We start from the raw sequence: 14,930 nt of genomic DNA, 5'->3' as shown, positions 1-14,930 counted from the left end.
AAACTAAGTGCGTACTCTTGCCCCACTCTACTCTACTTGAATATTTTTTGGGACTTTGGGGTAAAATACGTAGGAACCGGTGGGGCAAGAGTACGCATATGAATCTTCAAGTTCTGATGTCAAACCCGTATCTCCGGACGAAATAAGACTTCTTCCAAAGCGTAAAGATCCACAACAAAGAAAATAGGGACAGAATTCGAAATTATAACAAGTTTTTAGGATAAGTTGAAGTAAGGTACCCCGGGGCAAGTGGAAATACGGGGTAAGTGGATACTATGACTTCAGATGAATCGATGAACGTTTTTAATGGCAACAATGTTCTAGGAAGATGAAGCAGAACTATAAACGAATTCACCCGACACAAAAATATTTGGAATCAAAATCATTTGAGGCACCATACTAATGCTATTACTTGATCATGACTTTGAACTACCGGGAAAATCTATTACTTTAATTTTAATTCAATGGATTTCCAACTAAATAGTCGTTTCTAAATTTATCATTGATGTGAAAATTGATTATTTCGAGCAACTAAATAATTGTGTGACATCGAAAACGATTCAAAATTTTTAATTAAAGCCAAAATCTGTCAGTTTCATTTGCCCTTGAATTTTATCATACACGGGGCAAGTGGGACATATTTGAACAACATTTTCGATAAAGCTATTTTAATTGTTTTTAGATGGCTGTCTAGTGAAAAATAACTTCGTCATTCATATATCATATGGATCTGAATCAGATACAGTTTGATTTTGTTTTTAAAAAGTATTGTACAGTTATTTACCAATTGTGTATTTTACATTCTGAAAATTATCTCCCGCATGAAGAAGAGCAATGGCTATAACTATGCGATATTCTTCTGTTCACAGTGCAAATAATCTATTTATTCTACAATAGGTCCACAGAATGTGTCTTGCGTTTTGTTATTTTCAAACTTCGCATTAGATTTTCAGATAAATAAAGTGCTTATCACATAAATTGGCTATTTTGTTCTGTTACAAATTAAAAATTCTGCGCATCGCTGAATAAAGACGTTTCTTCTGAAGTATTGATTTATGTAATAATTTGTGTTCTAAAAAGAGAAATATTTTTTCATACGAAAAGTGAATGAAGATTTGCTGATCCTTGCCACCTAAAACATTTGGTACAAAAGTAAGCTAATGAAGAACAATACAACAGTCAAATAAACAGTAAATCGGCTGTTGTCTTGTTTTCATATCTACTAAGGCTGTGAACCATTCCACCGATTCATTTAACTTTTAGTTAAAATTTGACAGTTGGTGTTACTATAGTGAATTTTTTCAGCAGTGAGCACGCCGGAAAACAACAAAACACGACACAAATTGAGCCTAAATCGCCTGTTTAGCGAATGTTATTGATATAGGTGCATGTTATTAATAATGGAACAGATACCCTATATGGGAAATAATAAGTAGAGCTCTTGTTAATAAACAGAAAAACATATAATTTGGTGGTGGCAATATAGTTGCCACTGCCTTATAAAGGATTAATTCGCAAATCGGACCAAAGCCTAAGTTTAATTTTAGTTTCATTCTCCAAATGAGACAGACCCTTAATAGACTTTCATTGATTAAAAATAGTGACGCGATCTGCATTACATTAGGAGACTTCTGTTCTAAAATTAATTTCATATCTGCCACAACGTGCTCTGCTCTCATGCTCTGGAGTGAATCGATTGAGCAAACGAGAGCTATAAAGTATGATTGTGTCCAAAGTAAATTTATCATGGCAAATGCTGACACGATACACAGAATGTTCGATTCCAGCTAAATGCTATTGTATATAGGTTGAACGCTATGTTGAAATGTTGAATGTTACACGAGACAAAACATTGATAGGGCGATCTTGAAAATTACGATTTTATTATTGGACTATATGTTGTCGGGGTTCAGCAAAACCGCACCAAGCGCCTTTTTTACTGAATTGTAATAGTTAGTGGCATAGGGTGGAAAGATAACCTATACGATTCATTGTGATCATTTGGATCTGCTACACGAAAACTTGTGGTAATTGGTAATTTTTCATCGGCGCTTGGTGCGATTTGGCAGAACCCCGACCATTTGAATGATGGAAGAAGGCTAACCGACGCTTTTATATATAGGCCATATGACAAATTGGCTTAGTCCAGTGCACCCTACAGATTTTATTCTCTGTTTATAAACGCAGATCGTTAGTGTCGAAACCATATCCTGTGCCCATATCGTTCAATGGTTGCCGTTTGTAGAAAAGCTGTCCGATCGATGGAGGGATTATCAAATTTCAATTATGTTTATCTTTGATTTCTTTGAATATATGCAATGTTATTCGATCACGGGCCTAATCAAATTGAGCGATCGTGAGAAATATAAATATCAGCATATATTGCACATTCAATTTTATGAAAATAATGATCTTGTAACACTTTTACCGATTAATTGATTGACGATAATATGTTCAAATTAGTTTTTAGAGATAGGTACACATAGGGATCCTACATTCAGAGATATGCGAAAGCGGCCATCTTGAGCCAATCGAGCATTGAGAGCTGTCTAAATCTGAGCCAAATGAACATTGTTATTGTCGCGGATTGGAAGGTATTGCGTTTGTAATGGAAAAGATTTAACGAAAAGTTTTGTCGAATAAACAATTTGTTCTACATTGGCAAGTTGAAGTGTCTGTAGTTTATGCATGGTTCTTTGATCATTTGTCATTTCATTTATTTAGTTTACATCTAAACAGATAGCACTGAATCAACAATTGATCATTTGTATTGCACTTTTATTTTAGTGATAATGCACTGTTGAACTTTAGATAACGAAATCTGAAAATGCCATTATACGCAAAGTTATGTTCGTGCTCCAACATTCTGCGCCACGGCAAGTGCTGGAAGCGTTTGTTTACGATAGTAACAGCGTTGCTAAATCGTCTGGAAAAGTATTCCCACATCTCTTAATATAGGATCCCTAGGTACACATATTTTTAATAGATTTTGAAGATCTTCTATTAAAATATGGTAGCATATGTTCTATGAATAGTGAAGATACTTCTAATAAGAAGTTTAAAACTATGATATATCCAGCTTGGTCGCCCTTGGCAAAACAATATTATTATAGAGTGTTGGCACTTCCTCAGCAAGCATACTGAGAATTTTCACCTACCCCGGGCAATCTGAATGTCGATGGGATTTAGGCTCTGTGGATCTCACTCGCCGGTTAACCTAAAATCCTATAATAAACGTTTGCCGGATGTATTAATTATGGTTGTTCAGGAAACTTCTTACATTACTGCAAGTTCCAACAACCACTGTCTTTTGGATGCTATGAAGGTTATGAGATAGTTCCAGCTCTCCTAAGGATATCAGAAGAGATTTCGGGACGATTCCGGTTGCTGAGATAACAACCGGAATTATACGCACGTCCTCCAGGTGTCACATCTGCTTCAACTCCTCCGCCAAGTCGTGGTACTTCGTTATCTGGTTGGAGAATGTTGTTTGAACATTATGGTCTAACGGTACAGCAATGTCGATAAGGGTTACCCGCTTCATCCTTTTGTCGTAGACCACAATATCGGGCCGATTGACACGCATGAGGACATCCGTTATGATCTCGCGATCCCAGTACAGCATCACGAAACTATTTTCCAGAATTGGGACAGCCACATATTTGTAGTAGCCGACAAACTGGTTAACCAAGTTGTGCTTTAAAGCAAGCTGTTGGTGCACAATCTTGGCTACTTCGTTATGACGACCGAGATAGGCTGAATCAGCTAAGGATGAACCAGCCGGATGACACCATCTATGCTTCTGGCTCCAGCATAAAATTCACGTTGTTATTTTGCTGTGGGCGTTATTTTCTGATACAATATTGTTACCAAATATTCAAATTTGTTTTGCACCGTACTAACTGTGTTGTGTTGAATGACGGTCTTATTACAATTAAATTGAAAATCGAACACATTTTTCACGGCACGGAATAGGTGGTATATAACGATAATAGTAATAAAATCATTCAAATCGCTTAACAACAATTACTCCATCACAGAAAATTAGTCCTGAAATGATGTTTTTGTTTACTAATTTTGAATTGTCAGTGGGGCCCACCGCGCGCTAACCCCAGAGATGTTAGCCACCATTTTTTCCCATTGGATAGATAGGCGATGACAGTAGGGTGGGATGAACATCCGGACACGATATGCTCGATCGTCTCTCCTGGTGAATTGCACTTCCTGCAGCGGTCCTCCACGTTTTCGTGCAATATATAGTGCCGATAGTTCTTCGTCACAATTACCCGGTCCTGGATGGCTACCATGAATCCTGCTGTTTCTGAGAAGAGTTCACCAGCTACGTATTCGACGCCGCTTTGTCGATATATTCCAGCTCCAGTTGATGGGGGTGCGTCCCATCCAACTCCGTCTGCTTCCACGATGCGATCATCTCGTCAACAGATTTGATTTCGCAATTCAGCTGATAGTCCTCCTGCGCCAGATGCAAGGCACTGAATCCGTGGTCAGCTTTACACACAGCGATATAGATTTCGTGCCGGTTCTGGCTTTCCACGAAGTATCTTCGCAACTGCTGAATCTGGGAAACACATGGTGTTTGTATATCGGTGGCGCCTCTTCCTCCTACTGTACGTGGCAAGGTGACTCTCTCAATGGACGATTTTGGATGACGCATGCGATGCTTAGTGAATGCACTCGTACTGCTCGTTCTAACGCCTCCAAGTCAGTCTTGATCCACTTCACCACCCGGATGCTGTATGTCAACAAGGGCACGGCAAACGTTTTTATCGCCTTCACCTTGTTGCCGACCGACAAGAGGCTCTTCAAAATACCTATTGTGATTATGGATGGTTCTTCGACAATATCCTACCGACTCTTACAGAAGAAATAAGACGAATGTGGTTCCGTCTTTGGTCAGCTAAAAAGCTGAAATTTATTCATTACTATACATTCTTTAATTAATATAATCATATTTAAGCCCCAAACGCAATACAACGGAAACGGAAAATTTGACAGTTTGCCCATATATTTTCTGTCAAATTTGCCGTTTCCGTCCGTTATATTGCGTTTACAAATTTTACAAATTCGGTTTTCAATTGCTAAGGACACAAATATTTCTATCTGACACATTTGACAAACATCTGATAACAATCAGTTCAGGACTTATAACACTGATTAGTCGAAAGGGATGCTCATGTTCACATGGTAATAGATTTGGATAATGTTTGAATTTAATATACGTTAATTTACGTAACACTCCCTCACGTAACAAATCGACGACGTTGAAGTTTTACGATAGAAATGAATTTGATCCTTATTTCAATGATATGGAAATGCTAAGTGTAGAAGCTGTTAAACGATTTACAATGATATGGAAATGCTCAGTGTAGAAGCTGATATATCTCCACTGGCTTCCACACTGATATTCTTCCCTCCCCCTTCTATCATGATTCATGAATTCTATCATGAACATGTACGTCAAAGTTTGGAAGATGATATTAGCATTTCCATATCATTCTTATTTCAATATCTAATTCTCTAATAGTACTGAAAAACACGTTGTGAACAATTAACTCAAATATGGACTTTACAAGTGGTTACTGTTAATGAACTACAGCATTGTCTGGGCATCTCCTCATTCCTACTCAGCTCGAACACTTACAAGTGGTTGCACGGATATACATCACGAAATCTGTTTTGGTTTCTATTCTAATGGTCTATAAACATCAACACAGTATCATCGTACCGGCGATGACAACCTTCAGGCTCTCGGCAAACAGACGAGTCGGCTGGGATGACAATGACAACGTCAAACGTTCAAACAAGGGGTACTGCTGGATAGTGAAGATGTGTGCCGTACGGATGGGGTAGGCAACAGTCCACCCGGGTATGGCAACCTTGGTTGACTTATTCTCCATCGCGTCGCACGTCCAGCACTGCCAATTTTGTTACCGGCCTTTCGTAGACACCGCTTACCGTTTTCACTGTAGCTGACCTAATTCGTCCATCTCTGCCGACATTTGTACTAATAATCCTTCCCTTGGGCCAGCAATTTCGTGGAAGGCTAGGATCTACAATGATTACAATATCGAGCAATAAAGTTTCTAAGAGCAATAAAGCATGAGTCGGTACTCAGACAGTTTGCTATTTCCACGTGAACCGCTCGTGTTGCTAGGCAAATGATGATCATGCCCCACCTCTTCTCTCGTCTTCTTCCAATAGCGACATCCATGGGACCGAAAAAGTTCAAACCGACATGTGTGAAGGGGCGCGAGAAAGCTGCCAATCTTTCTGGTGGGAGATCCGCCATCATTGGTGGTTGCGGAATTGATTGATCATTCATACATTGCTGGCAAGTTCTTCGTACAGTTCTGTAGTAATTACGAAGGCGAGAAATTACGAATTTCTGTCGGATTTCGTTCACAATGGCTTCGTGGTTTTGGTGGTTGAATTTCTTGTGATAGTGGGTGATTAACAAGGTGGTCATAGGGTGTAAAATCCGGTTTAATGTCCCATTTAGTTCCATCATCTGCAACATTTTGGGGCCCTCCTTAGCCGTGCGGTAAGACGTTCGATTCCCGTTGCCGGTCTAGGCAATTTTCGGATTGAAAATTGTCTCGACTTCCCTGGGCATAAAAGTATCATCGTGTTAGCCTCATGATATACGAATGCAAAAATGGTGACTTGGCTTAGAAACCTCGCAGTTAATAACTGTGGAAGTGCTTAATGAACACTAAGCTGCGAGGCGGCTTTGTCCCAGTGTGGGGATGTAATGCCAATATGAAGAAGAAGAATCTGCAATATTTTGTTTCGATGGAACCCAGTACCAATCTTTTACGTCCGATCTATCGAGTATTTCACTCACATCAGTCACAATTGCGAAGGACACAAATATTTCTATCTGACACATTTTATTTATTTATTTATTTAATCATTCGCCTTCGACTGGGTCGTACAGACTACTACTTAAAATCTAAATTATTTCGAACTATATTGACAATTAACAATGAACTCAACACATCAAAAGAAAAACTATTATAAAATACAATGAAATACATAGAATTTGGAGTAGCATTTGATATTATCACGATGGTTGAAATCTTGGTTGGTAGGTCTCCATACAGGATTCGAGCAATGTAAGATTTCTCTACATCACACACCAGGCGGCTAATTGGTTGCATCCAGCGCAGAATCACGATGACGGGCGTCGACAACCACTTTGAACGACACATAATCAAGAGAAGAGAGATCTTTCCGGGGGATCAGTGGCGTAGCCAGAAAATTGGTCTGAAGGGGGTTTTCTGAACATTTATTTTTTCGAAAAAAAAATTTCTTCCAAAAATTTTGTCTCTGGGGGGGGGTTTTATACCCAAAACCACCCCCGTGGCTACGCCACTGCGGGGGATACTAGGCATTTATGTATGAAACTTGTTCGGCTCCTAATGATTCGCACACCATAAGCTTAATTTCATCTTCTGTTACATCACTCGCGATGTTTGAAATAAAAAGCTGGACAGACTGATCGTTTATCATTTCAGCAGGAATATATCCATCATTCTAGTTGAGGATAAATGCTGGTTAAGCATTGTTTGATTCGATACAGTATTACTTGAAGAATTTGAAACCAAAGTAGTAACTATCTTGCTAATACGCTGCACTTCCGTTCTCAAATCAACTATTTCATCTTTTATTGTCGATTCGTTGATATTCAATGTTGAAGGCTGTCTTAAGCGAAAGCGGCCGGTTTCAATTGTGTGCCTACAGCTGTCACACATCCAGAAAATGTTAGAATGCAAGCAAGCACACCCTTCATCATAATTCAGTCCTCCACATTTTGCGTGAAATTGACGCCGGTCCTCACAGAACCCATCGCAAGATACGACGATATCTTCAGCGCAAAATTCTTTATTACATTTGCCGCAATAATGATCCATCATTAATTGGTCGTTTCGTCCAAGCAGTTGGGGATGTAACGAAGAATAGCACAAACAGAACGGCTACTGTTTTAATCGTCCGGATGGCTGATGCAGCTGCTGATGATACGAAAGCCGACGATCGATGCAAAGCGAAAAATAGTTCGTTGGCGGCTTCGTGGTCGTGCGAGTGCAGTGATTTCACGGCGACGATCAGTGTTTAATCACGATAGAAACAGTACTCCAAATGCTATTTTTCCTGCTTGCGATTGATCAACATAATTCTTAATTTACACGTACAGTTCACGAAGTACAATCGAAACGCTTTAGTTAGATATTGCGTTAAATATTACATCAATAAGTCGAGCACAAAAATAACATGGACAGATCAAAACAAGAGTCAGAACATTTGACAAACATCTGATAACAATCAGTTCAGGACTTATAAATAACACTGATTAGTCAAAAGGGATGCTCATTAGGCTTTCAGCGATCGTGTACGTACACGCACGTTTCACTCACACTTTTACTCGGTTTGTTTGCAACCACGAGCAGCTGTCACGGCAAAATCAAATGGGATTGTTTGCAACCACGAACCTGCGTTCGTGTTGGTGAGAAATGTCGGCGAGACCCTAATGTTCACATGGTAATAGATTTGAATGTTTGAATTTAATATACGTTAATTTACGTAACAATACCGTTGACACGATGCAAGAACTTTTCCTGCAGCTTTTTCTTGATCATCGTATGGCGAATTCCTTTCAGTTGCAGGAAACCTAGGAACTTTAACGTTTCGCCTTCAATCATGTTTCGAATCTCCTCCTGTTCGTTGACGCGGATACTGTCGGCATCCACCAGGTGACCCCGGTGTAGATGTATGGATCGACATTTATCGATTACCAAACTCCATCCGGGTGTCGTTGCTGAATCCCGTTACAAGCCGCAGAAATTGGTGCAGCTTCTCCACAGATTCCGCAAACAGCTTCAAGTCGTCCATAAAGAAGGTGTGGATAAATTTTGTACTCCTTTCCCCACTCTTCAAATAAAAGCCATAGTTGTGTTGATTGAGTGCTCTGCTAAGGCTGTGAACCATTCCACGGATTCGTTTAACTTTTAGTTAAAATTTGACAGTTCGATGGTTATTTCGCCGTGGTTAAAAATAACCCTGCTCCGGAGCATGGTTAGATTTGACAGTTCGATAGTTAAACTTTGTTCGCGAGAAAATTGGCGCCAAATCCATTTCGTTCCAAATAACTATCAATCTGTCAAAACTCAAATGGGTCGGCTTCGGAGTAAAATTTTAACCACGATGGGAAAATAACCATCGGAATGTCAAATTTTAACTAAAAGTTAAACGAATCGGTGGAATGGTTCACAGCCTAAAAGGGTTTATGGCAATTTATTATTATTATTATTATTTATTTATTTAATTCACCTGACAGCAGTCTACATGAATGCCTTACACTGTGCCAGCAAAATACTCTTTAATGGGTAAAAAAGTACCCACTATGAAGTTAAATAGTTCAACTCATTAAAAGAGTAAACATCGTTTACTCATTAATGGGTAAAAGGCCTGTACGTCAAATTCAGGGGTATTTTTTACCCATTATCAAAAAAAATATTTTTGCGTAAATGGGTATTTTTTACACTTGTTTTCAGAAATCATTTGAAATTTGATTTTTAGGAAATTCACCATACAAAAGTCACATTACAGGGGGTTCATGGTTGGGCCAATGTAATAATTTCTATTTTATTTCAATACAAATTAAGCGATTTAGTTTCATAATAAATATCAAAACTCCATGTTCGCTTGTCTGCCTCAGCGGGTCGCATACCATCGTTATCTGTTCACCCACCGGACCGAGTGTACTATTTAGATCGATATTTTATATCTTCTGTCAGCCTCAGCGGGGATACAAAGAACATCTACAGTGGCTTCCTCTGAGACCAATCCCGGAATCGACGCCTTTCCAAAGTTCATATATGAACATATAGAATCATCTTTGATTGCGTTCGTGAACTAAAATAGGTTAGATTGCTTAATTTGTATTTAATAAATGAAAATCGAAAGTTCTTACCATTCTTCCTCCATGTAATCCATAAATGCAAATTGTTTGTTGCATCCGATCCAAATTTTCAAGGGAAATTTGCTCGATTTCTCGAGCGAGACTCGATCCTTGTTGAGGCGGGAAGACCAAACCATCACATTCTTCGGACGCTTCTAGTAACTAGTGAAGCCTGCTGAATCTTTCGTCGTCGAGTTATTGAACGAGAGAAACGAAAATGCGCAGACTTTTTCGTTTGAAATAGTACTCAAATTTTGCACAAAGTAGCAAGCCTTTAAATTTTAATGGGTCAAAACTACTTACCCACAAATGGGGTAACTTACAACGATGGGGTTACACTTTGACTTGATCCCAGCCCAGTCAAATGCTTTTTCAAGTCTGTTCGTTATTTTTTAAATCTGGACAGTAAGGCTAGAGGGAGATGCCCCACTGCCGGACACATAACCCATTTAATTCAAAACTCTATTTATCCGGAATATGTTTACTTCTATATCCTTCCTGGATTCCTGGTTGGCTACAGCGTCGTTACACCTATGCCTGGCGTATTGTAGAGCTCTATAATTGTCGGTCTTGGGCGATGTTCCTCCAGTTTCCCTGAACGTTTAGGGTCCCCAGGTCCGATTCCACCGAATGCAGCCAGCGTGTTCGTGGCCTTCGCCGGCCCCTATCCGGATCTCTGTTGAATATTATTTTCGCTAATATTTCTTCCGATATTCGCACTAAGTGACCAGCCCACTGAAGTCTGCCGTATTGTATACGATTCACAATATTTTCTTCGTATATTTGATACAGCTCATGATTCATGCGTCTGCGCCACACACCATTTTCTAGTTTCCCTCCGAGTATTGTACGCAGCACGATTGGCCTCTTTTAACGTCCACGCTTTATGTCCATAAAGGGTCACTGGTAGAATCAGAGTTTTGTATAGAGCAAATTTAGTTTCCGTCTGCATGCTGTGGGGCCTAAGCTGGTTACGTAATCCGTAAAAGGCCCTATTCGCAGCAGCAATACATCTTTTCAATTCACGGGCAACGTCATTGTCACATGTCACAAGCGTTCTAAGGTAAACAAATTCTTCAACAACTTCAAACACATCCCCATCAAACACTACCTCAGCACCAACACCACTAGGTCTTCCTCTAGTTTTGGTAGTGGTAGTAGTTGGAGTTTTCGAAAGGAAAATGCTGCTTACCATCTACTGGTCAGTAATCCGATGAAAATGGCATCACGTCTAATATTTTAACCACATAATAATTATTGTACCATGCAAGATTCCATGATGGTCAGCATGCAAATGTAATACTTATTCCTTCGAATAAGCCATTTTATGAGACAGATTCTAACAACTGATCGAAATTTTGAGTGGACGGCTCGGTCTTTGTTTTGGTAAATTTGCATGCAAACCATCATCATTTCGTCATCATCATCATCATTTCATTCCATTTTCCCAAATGTTCCTTGTAAAATGTAAATATTAGTGTTAGGTCTCCTGTCATTTGAGCTTTTTATAAAATGGCTTATAGTGCTTCCCATTTCTATCTGCTTTAAGGCTGTAAGTCACGGGGGTTTTGATTGAGATGAATTGACTGTTTGCCAATTGAAACGTGTTACCTTGACGCTTGGCGTATGATGTCATTGAAAAGATTCCACTCACTAATCGTGCATATACGATGTCCGTGGGACCTTGCATTGATGTTTGCAGTACCATCATAAGATAAGACCATGTAAACGGCTTTTTTTTATCAATTACCTACGTACAACAAATGGTAAGTTGCTTTAGTGGAAGATACTGACATTAAACCCTGATTGACTGATAATTTTCAACTGCTGCATGAGAAAAAAAAACATTTTGTTTTGAATGGGTAAAATGCGGACTAAACTAGAATAATCTTCGCTATTATCAGAAACAATCGCTGGTTTTGAATTTCACAAATATGATCAACACGTTTTCACGCGTAATGGAAAGTTAAATCCTATATACAAATTCAATATTAGTACAATTTCATATTTATCGAGTTATGTATCAAGAGAATGACTAATGTCCACGCTTGATGGATGAGTAGTTTTTTTGCAGTGCTGCGTATGCTCATTGCTGATAAAATTGCAAAAAATGAGTTGAGTTCAAAGCAATTTGAACTTCAATACTTTGTTTTCGATTGATATATTAATATGTGTGCATATTATGAATTCAAAGAGCAGTAACCCTACATTATACATGCAATATACCAGTCAAATAAAAGCTTTCAATGAATTATTGGCAGTGGCCAGAGGCGCATCCACGTTCCGAGTCGTGGGTAGGACAAATCAAGCTATGTCCATTTAGAATCCGGAATAATAAAATCATCTGTATCTCGGTAACGGATTGACGTACAAATAAGGTTAATACATCAAAACAAGGGTAATTCACTGTACTTTAAGGAACAATTATTGATACAAATAATTTCTTCTTGTTTCTAGTGAAAATTCGCACCTTCTTCTTTATTCCTCTCATCAAAAGTTGCACACATCCGGAGTCAACTTCCTTGACACATTTCTTCCACATTTTGTTCATCTGAGTCGCGACCCGAGCTGTTTTTCCACTTTTTGCACTTTTCTTAAGCTTCCGCTTCATTACTGCCCAAAATGTCTCGATGGGCCGGAGCTGTGGGCAGTTGCGTGGATTTATGTTTTTATCGATGAAATCTTCGTTATTATCGCGGTACCACTGGATGACTTCCCGGCTGTAGTGGCAACTCGCCAAATCTGGCCAAAACTTCACGGGACCTTTATGGGTTTTATTCGACCGCGGTTTGTTGAGACATTCCTCCTTGTACAGCTTCGAGTCCATCGCCTTATTCGTCACACAGTTACATATCCCTTGCCAAAATCATACGTTTTTTTGCAAGTTTGTCCAAAAAGCAAACTTAAACTTCGCAGGAACTACTCCTCGTGCCGTCACCATGTAGAATTTTTGGCTAGGAAGCTGTCCGAAATCCATTTTGACGTAGGTTCCATCGTCGATGACAGGATTATCAACGTGGGTGTGCAGACTTTTTTTTCTTCTTTCGGCTTCCATCTGGAATAATTTTTGACACGCTGCACGAAACTTCGTGAAATTTATACCACAGCAAGTGGGCGTCTAGGTAGACAAACTGCTGTAAAAGAATTCTTGCAGCGGTCACTTTTCGTGCCGCTGCAATACAATAAATGATTCCGGATTCTAAATGGACATAGCTTTAGGTAATACCGATTTGGGCACAAGTCCTGATATTAGCATTAGCACTAGACGATTCGCACAAATTCGAATGTTTTACAAGCCTAGAATATTGTTTGCGAGTTGCATTATTTCAAGCCGTTCAAAGATAATGATTTGGGACTAATCGCTATCTCTTAGATGGAAGTAAAGCACTTTCCAACAGTCGATTTCGGTTCTGGTCACGTTCTTGCGAATGCTGGAGAAGACAGAAAATGAATGTTTCAGATTCATATTCAAACTGACAGCCCCGAACGATTTGAATCACTGCTGATTTTACCCTTAGACAAGGCAAGTGAATTGAGCAAGTCGCTTGAATCGAACGCAAATTGAACGTGTAAACACTTAAATTTAATTCACTTGCATGAAAAAGAAAGTTGAACATGTTCAACTTTTGGCAAGTCAATGAATTATTGGCAGTGGCTGATTTTCTACTCGCCGCTTCCACATCCAGGCGCTATCGTATATGCGCAAATAGCCAGCATGAGTTAACCGCCAGAAACTTGTATGGCGAAAAACATCTAACGCGGGTTTTCTCAAAATTAGGAACTTTTCATGAAAAACTATTTGGTACCGGTTATGAAGGATGGTGTCCGCTACTACGCCGACCAAATATTTTTTTCGATTAAGGTGCTTCATTTTGAGAAATCGAACCTTAGATGCCTTTCGCCATACTGATTTCAGAAAGTTAACTCCTAGTGTGCCGCTGTAAGCACGCTCAGAGCAGACGATTCATTAAAAAAATGATCAATGTTCCCCCGGATTACGGTAAGTCACTAAAAAGTCACTATTTATGCACCGCCGATTCCCTATACACATGGGACAATTATGCGTCCAGCGGCAGTATAGTATATGCGCAAATAGCCAGCATGAGTTGACCGCCAGAGATTTGTATGGCGAAAGCCATCTAACTATTTTGTACCGGTTATGGAGAAAACTGTTCGCTACTACGCCTATCAAATATTTTTTCGATGAAAGTGCTTAGTTTTGAGAAATCAAACCTTAGATGCCTTTCGCCATACTGATTTCAGAAAGTTAACTCCTAGTGTGCCGCTGTAAGCACGCTCAAAGCAAGGCGATTCATTCGCGAATCGGACTAAAGCTCCAGATGAGACAGACCCAGGCTTATTATTTATGTTTTTCGAATGAGTTATTGGCAGTGGCTGATTTTCTACCCGCCGCTACCACATCCAGGCGCTATCATATATGCGCAAATAGCCAGCATGAGTTAGCCGCCAGAAATTTGTATGGCGAAAGACATCTAACACGGGTTTTCTCAAAATGAGGAACTTTTCATGAAAAGTATAGATAGTGGATAGATAGTAGAATCTATAGATGAGCGAAAGCATGGCTGAGTCGATTTTTTTGCCCGTGCACACGCGCGTATGACGTCACAGCCCTTAACGTTTCCATTGAAATCGTGACGTCATGCTCGTTTGGAGACACGTTTGACAGTTCGTTTGGAGACAGAGGATTTATCTTCGCTCATCTATATATTCCACTATCTATAGATTCTACTATCTATAATGAAAAGCTATTTGGTACCGGTTATGAGGGATGGTGTCTGCTACTACGCCTACCAAATATTTTTTCGATTAAAGTGCTTAATTTTGAGAAATCGAACCTTAGATGCCTTTCGCCATACTGATTTCAGAAAGTTAACTCCTAGTGTGCCGCTGTAAGCACGCTCAAAGCAGGCGATTCATTCGATTGATTCCT

General features: G+C 39.5%; 1 protein-coding gene across 4 annotated transcripts in view; it reads left to right on the top strand.

Annotated features, from left to right (window-relative positions):
• Positions 1 to 14,930, top strand: part of LOC134224891 (vacuolar protein sorting-associated protein 16B) — a 92,707-nt gene that overhangs the window by 56,244 nt on the left and 21,533 nt on the right. The window lies entirely within an intron of this gene.

This window comes from Armigeres subalbatus, chromosome 3, assembly GCF_024139115.2.
Source record: "Armigeres subalbatus isolate Guangzhou_Male chromosome 3, GZ_Asu_2, whole genome shotgun sequence".
NCBI classification, from domain to species: domain Eukaryota; kingdom Metazoa; phylum Arthropoda; class Insecta; order Diptera; family Culicidae; genus Armigeres; species Armigeres subalbatus.
The sequence above is the reverse complement of the archived record's forward strand: the minus strand, read 5'-3'. Positions and strand labels throughout refer to the sequence as shown.